We start from the raw sequence: 13,083 nt of genomic DNA on the forward strand, positions 1-13,083 counted from the left end.
CTGAATTGTTGATATGGCTACTGGCTGGAGCCCAACTCCACAGCGAGAGAACTTCCCCCCTTGACAGATTTAGCCGCTCCACCAGCGGATCGTTTGCAGTTCCCACCACTAAATCCTCATATAGCCTCCTCCTAGACCGCACAAGGTCACTGGAACCCGGCAATGCCCTAAGGGCGGCTTGGCATTCGGTGAGGAAACACAATTCCCCCGCTGGTCTTCTGCAACCTTCAGAGGCAGGGGTTGATATGAACTATGGAAAGGCTTGCTCCACGGTTGGTACTCAGTGTGTTTCCTCTAAAAGTGTCCGACTCAGGAACGCCAATCTTTCGGTGTGCTTATGACTCTGCAAGTCAGGCATTCCTAAGCCTCCCTCGCCAAATTTCAGCATACAGACCAGTCTACGGACATACAGTTTTCTTCCGTTCCACAAAAGTTTAAACAGGAGGCTCTCTAAAGCCTTACAGTGGCCCGCAGGCAAGGGAAGAACAGACAAGCGGTAAAGAATCAGCGGAAACACATAAGTAGCACATGCCTCCGCACAACCCTTCAAGGACAATTTTCTCCGAATCCAAGTCCCTACCGACGACTCGACCTTCGTCTGTACCTCCGACCAATTCTTGTCCAGCTGGAGTCCAGGCCGAACCACACTCCGAGGATGTTAACTGGGCCATCCAGCCAGCCGAACATACATGGAAGCAAGTTTACCCTGGTCCAGGTGCCCAACTGCAGGCCAACGGACTTGCTGCGATTGCCTATGGCCCCTGTGACAACTTCATACTCAGTTATCGCCTCCATCACCGCTCTAATATCACTTCGTCATGCAACGAAAACGGTGACATCATCAGCATATGCGGACACCCTGGAAAATTTGCCGCCAGGTAGAGCTATGCAGCGCAGGACTGGTCTCGTCTCTTAATTTGCGAAGGAAGGGCTCCAACGCCAGGACATATAACAGAGGCGACAGCGGACAATCCTGGCGCACCGACCGAGAGACCCCAAAGGGCTCCGACAACCTACCATTTACTTGCACCACTACTGCAGGATCACGATACAGAACAGAGACCCACTAGCGGAAATCCAGACCAAAGCTGGCAGTCTTTATAACAGATTCCAAGAAACTATGATTGACCCTATCAAACGCCTTGGACTGATCTAAATTAATCAGCGCGGCTTTCGTGTCAGCTTCTAAACCCTCTATGATCGTGCGCACCAAGTGCAAGTTGCTTTGAATCGATCGACCCTTCACAGCGTAGTTCTGATCCGGCTCAACCTGTAGAATAATCAAAAGAACTGTAGTAGTCAATAACACACAACAACAATAATAATAATAATAATAATAATAGCAGCAACACTTACCAAGGGTCCAGCTTATGCACAAGACTGACACAAGATTGAGCTGGACTGAGGGCTTGTATTTATGTACAAGCAAATCCAATCAGGTGATTCAGCCAATCATAATCCAAAGAATAGACTGGCCCATGTGTGCACAATGGAATCTCCCATTGTGCCATAAATAGTTCTCCTCTTTCATGAGAGGTAACTTTAGTCTTTGCCAAGTTATCCACAACTTGAACGCTGACCGAAAGTCCACTACACAGTCCAATATGGCGCTACGAACAGGATTCGAGACAGAAGATTGGGAAGACTATTTCCTCAAAGCAGGCATTGCTGCCGATTCTGCCAAGAGCTACGCTGCAACTTTTGTGAAGGAACAACTGAGGAAAGAAAACCTTCAAGTAATGGATCGAGCCATGCTAAGAGAATTGGGAATCACAACAATGGGAGAAGCTCTGTCTCTCCTTCGACAAGCCAAGGAGCACGCTACCCAGACCACCTATGCTAAGGCACCAGCTGCCAGGCCTCCCCAACTTCATCTCGAAATGACCCCTCAACAATTCAGAAAATTTCGGATTGATTGGGAAGTATTCACCAGAATAATGGACATGCCAACTTCTCAGGCCAATATTCAGTTATACAGTTGCGCTGATGAATCCGTCCATAACGCAATCATAAATACGTACCCTAAGTTCTTCACCACCAACCCAGACAAGCTGCTAAAGATGACAGAAGCATTGGTAACTCAAAAATCAAATCCCATGGTCCATCGGATGACATTTGCATCTATATCACAGCATGAAGATGAATCCATCCAACAATACCTTGTTCGTCTTAGGTCCACGGCCATAGACTGTAATTTCTCATGCCCCAACTGCGATCACAACCTGTCCGACATTTACATCAAGGACCAATTTATCAAAGGGATATCGAATGATACGCTTCAGACCGATCTACTGGCAAAAGCCGGGTTGCTAAGAACTCACAACCAAAATATTTGTCATGCTGAGGCATTTGAGTCTGCACTACGGGACCAAACCGCAATGACTGATACCTCAGACATAGCTACAGTCCGGATGTCAACATATCGCAGGCAAAAAAAAACAGTGCTGTACGGACTAGCAGAGGCAATATTCGCACTAGCTCTACTGCTACTCACAACAATAACATTGCTGATAAAGAACCCCGTCAAACCTGCATAGGTTGCGGTAGTCACCAACATGGTACTCCAAGGACAAGTGCCCGCCATTTAACATGTCCGGCATGGAATCAAATGTGCAACACTTGTGGGAAACTTAACCATTTCTCAGCAGTGTGCCGGACAAAGAAATATCACCCGGCAGTGATAAAAAGTTTTGAAGACCAAGAAGCTCCCATGAATACACTCATGGCCCATATCACATTCGATCAAATGAGGGGCACCATTATGACTACAGAAGGTGATCTGTTAACTGAAATAAATGCAACAGTAATCCCATTCTCACCAAAACCAGATCCCAGACAAGCTGTCAATATCCCTAGGAGTCGTAGTACAACGCTAAAGGTTTTTCCCGACAGTGGTGCCGCCATTTGTCTTGGGGGACCAAAGCATTTAATCAAAATGGGCCTCACAAAAATTATTATTGTCCAATCAAGAAGGATCATACGAACAGTTGGAGGTTTCACATTCATGTGTCAGGGTTAGCTACCAGTTGAGTTTGTGGTCAGAGGGAAAACAACTAAACAAGCCCTCTACATATGCAAAGGCATACAATGGCTTATCTCAGCAGAGCAGCCTGCATCGATGTGGGAATATTGCACAAACATTTTCCAAACCCTTTAGCAGACGAACATGAAGAGGTAGACACTGAGTCTAAAAAGTGTGTAGATCAATTATTACTTCACCGTCGACTACATGACTCCATCCCTTCACAGCCAATCCTCTACAAGCCTCATCCTGAATGGGTGTCAGCGGCACAACACCGCGAGGAAATGCCCCACCACCACAATGCAAAAATAGTAGAAAGATACAATAAATATACCCACAACCTTCCACCGTTACAAGCTGGTGACACCGTAGCCATCCCAAATCCAGTCAATCGCAGATGGAACACAATGGGCAAAATCATAAGTTCCCTACCAGATCGACAATACCGAATCACGGTAAACGGATCCAGAAGGATCACACTTAGGAACCGCCGTTTCCTCAGAAAATGTGAACTCAAGCCTGTACCAACCCCAATACCAAGTGCAACACTAGGACCAACAATTTCCTCAAGCGATACTACATTCCTGCATCTCCCACTGTCTCCCTGTAATAGCACATACACAGCAACCAAACCCCAGCAACAAACCACACATATATCCCAATGCTTTCGATCATCAAGGATTCCCCGAGCTCTTCCAAGGTTACTACCACACAACAAACTAGGCCTAAAAGAGAGATACACCTCTCATACAACCCAGCCTACTCGTGGGGGGGGGAAAGAGGGGAGATGTAGAATAATCAAAAGAACTGTAGTAGTCAATACCACACAACAACAACAACAACAATAATAATAATAATAATAATAGCAGCAACACTTACCAAGGGTCCAGCTTATGCACAAGACGGACACAAGATTGAGCTGGACTGAGGGCTTGTATTTATGTACAAGCATATCCAATCAGGTGATTCAGCCAATCATAATCCAAAGAATAGACTGGCTCATGTGTGCACAATGGAATCTTCCATTGTGCCATAAATAGTTCTCCTCTTTCATGAGCGGTAACTTTAGTTTTTGCCAAGTTCTCCACAACTTGAACGCTGACCGAAAGTCCACTACACAATCCAATACAACCAAGTCACCGATAACACCCTGTAGTCGGTTTGCAAGAACACGGAACAAAATCTTCAACTTTGTGTTTAGCAGAGTAATGGGCCTATAGTCCTCTAGATTCCCCCCACCATGCCCTTCTCCCTTCTTCAGAAGCGTGACCACTCCTTTGGTAACCTGCCCAGGGATCAAGCCCTGCGCAAACCAGTGGTTAAACACACCCTTCAGAAGTGGCACGAACATGGGCGACAACCTCAAGAACAGTTCGTAGGGCAGACCATTGAGTCCTGGAGATTTGTTATAGCCATCCTGCTTCAACGCAGTAATGATCTCACGCTCCATAACCATCCCCTCGCAGCTAGCCACTCGGGCCGCAGTAAGGCAGGGCGAGCGAGCTAAATAGCTGCCAAACTCCTGGCCGCGGAGTCTGGGTAGTTGGGTGAAGCGCTCCTCCAAATGTTGTCGAAACCCATTGCAAATCTCTCGTGCCGATACGAGAGTGTGCCCTTCCAGGTTTTTCACCTCCTGAATGTACCCGTCCAAGCCGTGTCTTAGGGCGGCCCCACGCTCAACAGCGTCAACATTCACGGCTTCGTTGGAGACTCTTTTTAACCTAGAACTAACTATTTGACCTGCATATTGCTTGTTAGCCAAGCAATCCAGGTCCCCCTTAACTAGCGCTAGCTCTAGGGGATCCCCCCCCACCTGAGTCAGCCTATCCTCTAGGTGCCTTTTGGTCCGAGCCCTAGTTAACGCAGAGCGTTGGCTATATTGGAGGCAAAAGTGCTTATGGTAGCCTTAAGTCTAACCCACCAGTTACTCCCAGTAACTGGCCCCACTAACTCCCGCTGAATTAGTGTTGTCAACTGCCGCCGGAAGTCTTCCAACTCCAAGAAGGAGGCGTTTAACTTCCAGTAGCCAGCCAACCTAAGCCTATTACCTAACTTCAAAAGGGCCATAACTGATTTGTGGTTCGAATGACCTAGCCAGTGGAACGTGGGACAAGATAAGAAATCTATGTCGCCTCTAACTAACATCCTATCCAAGTAGGTACTTGGACGGGAGATCATATTATTTTGCCACGTCCACATCTCCCTCCCCGGGTGATCCAGACGGAATCTGTCGACAAGTCTCCATGAGGCCATCAGGTCAGACAGGCTGCTTTCACACCTCTCCGACCCTCTATCCGCCCTGACCTTATCTATTTGGGGGTCCAGGATGGCATTCCAGTCCCCCATTAACACTACCCGGTCCTGACCCGAAGAGAGAAACACCTCCACCCGCTGAAAAAAGGAAACCCTCTCGCTGCAGACATTAGGTGCATAAACTACCACGATCTGGAACTTGCCGCTTTTAACGGCAACATTGACCATGACCAATCTCCCACGAGCGTCCACATGGACAACGGTAACCATTGCAGACAGGGGGCGACTCACTAGAACAGAAACCCCACAGCTACGGAGATTGCCATATGCTGAGTAAACGTCAAAGTCGTTTACCAGCACACAGCAATCCCAGGCCCCAACAAAGTGGGTCTTCTGCAATGCAGCTATGTCTACCTCAAGGGTCATGAGATCCCTCAGCACACGAGTAGCCTTGCTTCGGGATCGCATGCCCCTCGCATTAAAACTAGCTAGGTTCAAGCCCGTGGTCATTATTCCCTAACTAGTAGTATTCGTCACAGATGGGTCTGAAATCTTCGGGAGTAAGTCCGTCGAAGGTCTGACCAAGACTGCCCGCGAGCAGGTTGGACATAAGCCGTCCATCTCATGCCAGGCCCCCGATGTCCAAGGGGAACATCACTTTTAATGCCCTATAAAAGGATGGGTGAACGTAAATGGGGACCCTCCCTTCACATTTTTGGACAATCTGCCGAAGCGATGGGTGCTCCCCGTCAATTATACGCAATCCCTTGAAGGCAGTTTTTCCAGCTTCCCACATACTCCACAAGGCCTTTGCTCTCCCTCCCTTATTTGGTCTTACGAATGTAATGAGCTGTGCGGCATCACTGAAGTTCCGGGGATCGGCGACCTCCTTCCCGTCAACCTCTCAAAGGTTGACGAGGCTCCTCAGGAACTTCTTTCGTCATTCGTTGAGGTCGCCGGTCATATCTTCTGCTGTCACTTCAGAGGCGCTCCCCTGACCAGAAAGGAAACTTTGTGTTTTCCTCTCTGGGGCCTCTTGTCTTGCTTCTTTTCTGCCATCTCTGCTTCTATCGCTGGAGCTTCTGTAACCGGAGCTTCACCTTGCTCCTTTATTTCGGGGGTGTTGAATAGAGGAGTTGTGGGCTGAGCTTCCTCGTGGGGGATCTGGGTTGGAGGCTCAGTTTCTTCGTCTTGGTGTTCTTTCCGTTCCCTTTTTCTTGTCTATTTGGTCTTGGCCCTCTCCTCCTCTTCAGACTCGGAGGAGCTCACACGGAGTTCCCGCTTGGCCGTCACTGCCGCTCCTCTCGGTGTTGCCTGGGGAGCCGGCCCTTCCTGTCATTTTGCCTTTTTCAAGGCAACCTGGCTCCAGGTTTTGACTTCGCGGTTTTCGGTTTCTTTCTTCTCCTCTATTTCCTCCGCTGGCTTCCTCGTTGTTTCCTCTGCCTTCTCTGGCACCTTCTTTTGGGGGCAGAATTTGGCTACATGCCCTGGTTTGTGGCAATGTCAGCAGTGCGGCCTTCTCCCTTCGACAATCACAAGCATCTACCAGCCCTTGCCTGTCAGCTGGGAAGGGATCTCATTGAATCCCTTCCTATCCACTCTCATAGAGATCTTGTAGTTGCCAGTTCGTATATTTCGGGGAACCATCACTGGCTGTACCCCCCTCTACCTCACCAAACTGGGACATCGTGACTCCCAGCTGGTCCCCATCTATGAAACACGGCATGCCCATCACCGTGACCGTAGTTCTCCGTTTCGATTGGTACTCCGGTTTCATCCTTAAGTTTACCATGTGAGGTCCCCTTTTGCTATTCTTTCCGCTTCCTCTTTTGATGGCAAAAGGAGATTCCACATGGCATAACTGCGCCAGACCATGTACTGGGCAGGGACCTTCAATTCAGATTGCGTCTGCATTGGTGTTGACGCGGCTTCTTCTTCGTTGCGGACCCAGCAACATTTGACCGGTCTTCTTCTCTTCTTCCTTGTCTTTCTATACTCTTCGTCAATGCTCTCGGCATCTGGAGTGGTTTCCAGCAGCTGTTTCCACGTCTCAACTATCTGCTCCTTGGTTGTGGCCACCACGGTTGCCGGCATCCTCCAGGGTGTCACCCCTTCCATACTTGCAAATGGGAAGGGTTCCGCCATTAGCTCTGGCGTTGCTTCCACCACAGCCACTCTCTCTGTACTGCCAGCATATTCGCATGAACCACTGGGGGTGGCGACCCCCCGGGACTGTGACCGTACCCGCCTTGGGGGTGCCTTTTGGGGTGGCATCCCCCGAAACTGATCTCAACCTCTGCATCCGTCACCCTACCGACCGCAACCAAACCTGGGGTGGGAACCCACGAACATGCACCGACGGATGGGGCAGCAACCCCGGTATCCCTTCTCGTACTGGGGGTGCCCTTTGGAGCGGCGCCCCCCCCCCAACCCGTCATGATCGCTACACCAGGGGCATCGCCCATGGTGAAGAGGCAGAGGCCTGCCCTCCTAAGTGTTGGCCCAGTGCATTTCCCAACACACCGATTTAGAAACCAGGGGGGGGGCCTTCGCCTAAAAAGACACGTCGGTTTCCCCTAGCCCTGCCGGCTGCTTAAGTTGGGTCCAGACACTGGACTATCTGCAAAGAATGGAAAACAACAGTTAGTAAAAACAACAATAACCCCAATTTGGTACAATAAACAAAAACAATGCTTAAGGGACCACTCACCCAAAGAAGGAGTCGGTCCCTATAGCCAAACAGGAAAAGCCCTTAAATGGCCGACGAGTGGTCAAGTGGGTACAACTTTTTCAAATTTGTAGCAAATTAAAAAAATGCCAGGAAAGAATTCACAACATGCGATTAAACATGGTCTAAATTTCCCCCCCCACCCACAGTACAGACTGAGAACAGAGAGAGACCAACCCTGAATATATAGGTTGTAATCATCTCCCACCCCTCCTACTCAATCCTGACTATAAATATTAGTAGATAGACATTCAAGTTGGTCACAATATCCCCCGTCGCTGAGCCTGCCAGATGCAAGGAACATTAATCCAACTCATTTTTTTCCACACATTAAAAAAAAAATCAACGTGGTTAAGTTTCAAAAAAGCTATTTATTATTATTATTTTTTTTTAAATTAGAATATTTTCTTTATTGATCTTTTATCTTCAATTTGTGATATATAAAACTTTGGCACAGGGTCACCATCATTTGTAGGGGTCTAGGACATATATATCCTAATCCCATTACAAAAGAATAATGAAACGAATGGAACTGAAGGAAACAAAAACTCAATTGATGGATAAGATAAACGTCGTTTATTTACTGTTGAAAGAATGAATGTTTTAGATATAACATGTGTTCATGTCTGCGCGGGTGTAACCATCGTTCGTTGTGAGACTGGTGTTATAGAAAGAAAAGGAAATGTGTGTTCATCTCAAGTTCGGGACACTATCGTTTGTTCGCGCGTGGGAAGAGAAGTGAGTAATGTAATAGAACGAGAAATGGCAGTCCATCGTGTAGACAAAGACAAAGGATAGAGAGTTGATGTCAGTTAGCAGTCAGCTACGCGAAGGTGTTGTCAGGGACCAATAGTAGATAGAGAGAGAAAGAGTGTAAAGGTGTACATACGGTCAGTAAGCTTTTTGTCCCACATAGTAGTAAATGGCGTGAGGTACGTGCGGTCGGTCCGTAGACCAACCAGCTCGAAAGCTGGGCCGAAAAGGGTTAGAAACAGCTTGTCTCTTCCTTTTATACTTGTTTTTGCGCATGTGTGGATTTCCTTTGAAAGGAAGTGACGTCGTCCATGCGTGCTTACGTGTGAGCGTGTGTGAGTACATATGTGTACGTTAGCGTGTGTATATACACATGAATGTGAGTGTATGTACGCGAAGGTGAATATATGTACGTGTGTGGACGTGGGCGCGTATGTTTGTGTGCACGTATGTATATGACAAGTAATATAGCTTGTAATGTGAACGCATGTTTTTGTGTGCGACTAGAAAAGGCTCGCGCACATTTCAAAACATGGGGGGGGGTGAATTTGAAAAAAAAAACGTTTATCTAAAATATTATATTTGGTCTATTGCAAAGAGTATAAAATTTCACATTGACCCTGAAAATATCGTAAAAATTGAACCCATAGAAAAATTTTTATGGATTTTTAAAGTTTAAAAATTGAAAAATATTTAACTTGTAAAATTCTATTGATTTTATTACGTAAAAAATGGCTGCATGAAGGCACGCCGGCATTTTGTAAACACTTTTTTAAAAAATAAAAAAATACTATTTCTATTTTTTAAACAACTTTAATAGTTTATTTTGGGAGTATATTCCATACAGAAAATAAACAACCCTCTTTAAAAAGAGAAATTACGAGTTTTTTTTTTTTTATATTTTATTCGCGGTTTTCTGTTAGGGGTGTCAAAAATTCCTCCAACTTTCTAATACACCTAGCGGCGCCGGATCACACTCTCTGCATTAGCACCTACTTTTCTTTTTAATATTCTTTAAAAAGATTAATAAGCCAACGTAAGTAAGTAAATAAATAAAAAAAAAATGTTATCTGCGTATGCGCTAGCCTGTTGTAAGGGAGCGGCTATTAAATAAATATGCTAGCCGCCATGGAACTCAACCCCTAAAGAGTACCTTGTTTTTATTAAATTGTTAGGTGATAGTACAGAACAGTTACGAAACACCTTCCTCTTCCCATATGGATTTTAAAATAACGTTATTATTTCAGCACAGTACCATTTCTGTATAAGTACTAGTTTTGTAAGAGTTTCTTTTAATCGGAAATTCATTCTTTTTTTTTTTTTTTTCACATCTGGCATAAGGCATGGCGGAATCAATATGTTTGATTGGATTTGCAATAAGACTAAATGTAATTTAATGTTTAAGATTATTTTAAAAGTTATTGAATTAAATTTTTTAAAAGTGCAAAAGAAAAGGAAAAAACACTTACTTTTCATTCCAGGAATTCAATACAAAAAGGGGGGGGGTCTGAGGATGAATCTGTATGTGTGTTCAAATCAGAACATTTATTCTATTTGTAAGGAGTTCTTTCGTAAATTAATGCAACTTTTGTCTTGTGTGTATAATCCATTAAGAAAAGAAATATATTAAATTACAAAAGAATCAAAATTAAAAGAAGAAAAACACGATTTAAACGTGAAATTATCTAAACAGAAATTCAACTGCTAATGAATAATGAATTTAGGTCATAATAACCCGGTGTAAAAATGAATTCGTTCCTCGAGTCAAAATGTCCATTAGTTAAGTGTGTCCAAGGGACTGCCAAAAGTCACCACAGAATTACCCCACCCATATGTAAGACGATGCAACTTTATTATAAATTAATATTAGCAATACACCTTTTGTACAATTTAAAATAAGGGCAAAATAAACCAGTAATAATTTAAAAAAATTTTTTTCATCGAACGAAAATAATGAAATTGCGAGACGAAAATCGTGTTTACATAATTGGCGCTTTAAAATAACGTTCCCATGTAGTAGACATCCCGAACGTGAAAACATACCCGTATTTGATAAATCTAGCAAAAATCAACTAATGGTCAGATTTTCGCGAAATTTTCGATACTTATCCATTTTAGAATGCAATTACATATAAAATGCAGTTTTCGTAAAATATACGAGGGGAAATATTTATTTAGAGCGTGTGCCCCTCCCCATATTTATTTTTTTCAAAATTCGAACAAAATATATTTAAATCTATCGAAATTTCTATTTCTTAGGAAACATATTTATTATGAAACATAAGAGTTCAAATAAGTAAAAAAAAAAATTTATTTAAAAAAAAATTAAATGCACATATTGAACAAAAGTTTACCTTGAAGTTGTAGGTGCATCAGAATTTTTGTAGGAATTTTTGACACTCCTAACACGAAACTGCGAATAAAAAAAAAATAAAAATAAAAAAAAACTTGTAATTTCTCTTTTTAAAAGTGGGTTGTTTATTTTCTTGGTGGATTATACTTCCAAAATAAACTATTAAAGTTGTATAAAAAGTAATAGAAATATTATTTTTTTATTTAAAAAAACAAAAACTAATGACATTAATTTTTAAGCTTTAAAAATGTATCAACATTTTTCTATTGATTCTATTTTTACGATATTTTCAGGGTCAATGTGAAATGTTATGCTCTTTCCAATAAACCGAATATAATATTTTAGAGAATTTTTTTTTTCAAATTCACGCCCCCCCCCAATTTTGAAATGTTTATTAAAAAGTAAATAATTAATTTATGTGCCAAAGTTTTATATATCATAAATTGAAGATAAAAGATCCCAAAATAATATATTCTAATTTAAAACAAAAAAGTAGTGTTTTTTAGAAATTTACCTGTATAAAGTCCGAAGTTTGAAACCTTTTTTTTTTAAACACGTTGTTTTTTATTTTTTTATTTTTTTTTGTTTGCTTTTTGTTTTTTTGTCTTGCTCCTTTAATTGAGAAAAAATAGGGGTTGAATTATATTTTTCGAGTAGTTATAAGCTTGGAAAGACAGGGGATCGAATTCATTCACGCCCCCTCCCCATTTTGAAATGTCTATTAAAAAGTAAATAATTAATTTACTCACAAAAGTTTTATATATCACAAATTGAAGATAAAAGATCAATACATAATATATTCAAATTTAAAAACAAAAAAGTAGTGTTTTTTAGAAATTTACCTGTAAATTCCGAAGTTTAAAACCCTTTTGTTTTTGTTTTTTAAATCACGTTGTTTTGTTTTTTTTTAAATGAAACCTTGGTCCTTGCTCCTTTAATTGAAAAAAAATATATATATAGGGGTTGAATTACATTTTTCGAGTAGTTATAAGCTTGGAAAAACAGAGGGTAGAATTATTCAATATTTTTCAAAGTTTCTGACACACCTATTGTAGTTGCAATTAAAAAATTGATATACAAATATGTTTTTTGTTAAATAGTGTTTTAAGCATTTTGTAGCCCCATCATATTTTGTTTTTCTTTTTACCGAAGGTAACCAAATGAACATTCAGTAAAACCGTATTTCATATTTAATATACAGGTGTTTATAATATTATTAATCATTAAACTGTGTAAATCTTAAAACCCAACAAAATTATAATAAAGATTAATTATTAATTGCAGTTTGAAGAAGATAAACAAAGGTTTTAAAAAATCATTAAGTCACTTCTGCTTTTCCATAGTTCGTATAGTTAACACTAATCTGATGTCACGAAAACATGCGGTCCAATCTTCACAATCGTTTGGCAGCCCCTAGTGTCCAATTGTTTCCTATCAAGTTTAAAAGTATTTAGTTCTCTCTCACTGCAAGAACTGTGACACCAACGTTGGAAAGTGGGATTGAGAAGTCAGCGCTCCCAAGGAAGTGCATTCTGACCTTTAAAAAGTGCCTAAGAAGCCCCTTCGGCATTCATCATAAGGGCACCTTAGGTGATTAGCAATAAGCCAAACTCTTATCAAGGAAAGAAGGCAAAGCTTGAGAGGGTAAACTTCTTAGAAATGCACGGAACCAGCATTACATCGCAATCAACAGGGGCCAGATCATTGCAGGAATTTAGTACCGGAGGATGAGAATCACGTTCGATTTTTGATTACTCTTTTAATTGCTCAACGATGAAAAGGGCACATTATATATATATATATATATATATATATATATATATATATATATATATATATATATATATATATATACTTGTTTATTGTTATATAAACATGCTTACATCCCGCTGCTACAAACAGCCACTTGTTTCAATCAAACAACAGATATCATCAGGCAGCGACTTGACTATTCAAATGTTCAATGAATAACTC

At 42.2% G+C, this 13,083-nt stretch overlaps 1 long non-coding RNA gene across 1 annotated transcript in view; it reads right to left on the reverse strand.

Annotated features, from left to right (window-relative positions):
- The window catches only part of LOC145276673 (uncharacterized), a 31,174-nt gene extending 20,699 nt beyond the window's left edge, over window positions 1-10,475 (reverse strand). Inside the window, exon 1 of the long non-coding RNA XR_013867980.1 lies at window positions 10,226-10,475. This is a non-coding gene — a long non-coding RNA (uncharacterized LOC145276673). The remainder of the gene's footprint in view (window positions 1-10,225) is intronic.
- Between the last annotated feature and the right edge of the window lie 2,608 nt (window positions 10,476-13,083).

Source organism: Euprymna scolopes, chromosome 5 (genome assembly GCF_053919585.1).
Source record: "Euprymna scolopes isolate OS-2025 chromosome 5, ASM5391958v1, whole genome shotgun sequence".
Lineage (NCBI taxonomy): Eukaryota > Metazoa > Mollusca > Cephalopoda > Sepiida > Sepiolidae > Euprymna > Euprymna scolopes.